This window comes from Sapajus apella, unplaced genomic scaffold (genome assembly GCF_009761245.1).
Source record: "Sapajus apella isolate SASKATOON/1434 unplaced genomic scaffold, GSC_monkey_1.0 scaffold227, whole genome shotgun sequence".
NCBI classification, from domain to species: Eukaryota; Metazoa; Chordata; class Mammalia; order Primates; family Cebidae; genus Sapajus; species Sapajus apella.
In genome coordinates this window covers 246936-248251 of record NW_022437167.1, presented here as the reverse complement: position 1 = coordinate 248251, position 1316 = coordinate 246936, and the positions used below count along the sequence as shown (strand labels likewise).

The 1316-nt window shown below is 56.2% G+C and overlaps 1 protein-coding gene across 1 annotated transcript in view; it reads right to left on the bottom strand.

Moving 5' to 3' along the window:
* Window positions 1–1316, bottom strand: part of PBX4 (PBX homeobox 4) — a gene marked incomplete at its 5' end in the record, with an annotated part of 8760 nt that overhangs the window by 3790 nt on the left and 3654 nt on the right. The gene's annotated exons all lie outside the window — the stretch shown is intronic.

Genomic DNA, 1316 nt, shown 5'->3' with positions numbered 1-1316 from the left:
CACACTTGTAATCCCAACACTTTGGGAGGCCAAGGTGGGTGGATCACCTGAGGTCAGGAATTTGAGACCAGCCTGGCCAACATAGAGAAACCCCATCTCTACTAATAATGCAAATATTAGCTGGGCGTGGTGGTGCACGCCTATAATCCGAACCTGGGAGGCAGTGGTTGCCGTGAGCCGAGATCGCGCTGCCGCACTCCAGCCTGGGCAACAGAGCAACTCTGTCTCAAAAAAAAAAAAAAAAAATTATGTCCTCTACCTCTCTGCAAGGAGGCTCCTCAGAGGCCTCTTGCCTTAGACCACTAGGGGGCGGGCAGGCAGGCAAGAGACCTGGGTTCGAATCTCTGCTCTGTCATATACCAGGGGTGTTGGCCAATTCTCAAAACCTCCCTGGGCCTCCCCTTCTCTACAAATTGGGAGACCCAGGGGTTCAAGCGATTCTCCTGCCTCAGCCTCCAAGTAGCTGGGACTACAGGCATGCCCCACCACATCCAACTAATTTTTGTATTTTTAGTAGAGATGGGGCTTCACAATGTTGCCCAGGCTGGTCTCAAACTCCTGGGTTCAAGAGATCCTCCCGCCCTGGCCTCCCAAAGTGCTGGGATTCCAGGCCCAGCCTCATCATTCTGCCTCATCCTCATGAGGACCTGGGAGGAGGCTGTTATTGCCCCTGCTATAAGAAAGTAGAGGTGCCGGGCGTGGTGGCATGTGCCTGTAGTCCCAGCTACTTGGGAGGCTTGAGGTGGGAGGATCGCTCGAGCCCAGGAGTTCTGGGCTGCAGTGCGCTATGCTGATCGGGTGTCCGAGCTAAGTTCAGCATCAGTATGGTGACCTCCCGGGAGCAGGGGACCACCAGGTTGCCTAAAGAGGGGTGAACGGGCCCACATTGGAAACAGAGCAGGTCAAAACTCCCATGCTGATCAGTACTGGGATCGCGCCTGTGAATAGCCACTGCACTCCAGCCTGGGCAACATAGTGAGACCCCGTCTCAAAATAAAAAAAAAAAAAAAGCAGAGGCAGGAGAAAAAGGAGCTGGTCCACGGCCAGGGTAGACTCAGCCCAGCTCTGACTGCAAGCCGGCACTGGGGTCCCCCAGGGAGGGGCTTGTCACCTTTGGTGGCACTGCTGATGCCTTGGCTCCATCTGCTCTGTGGGGGCCGTCCTGTGCACTGCAGGGTGCCGAGCAGCATCCCTGGCCTCCACCTTCTGGGTGCCAGGAACACTCCCTTCCTCCAGTTGTGACAACAAAATGCCCCCTGGGCAGATTCACACGGGTGAGCACCCTGGGGCCAGCGCCTTGCTACAGGCATGATGAC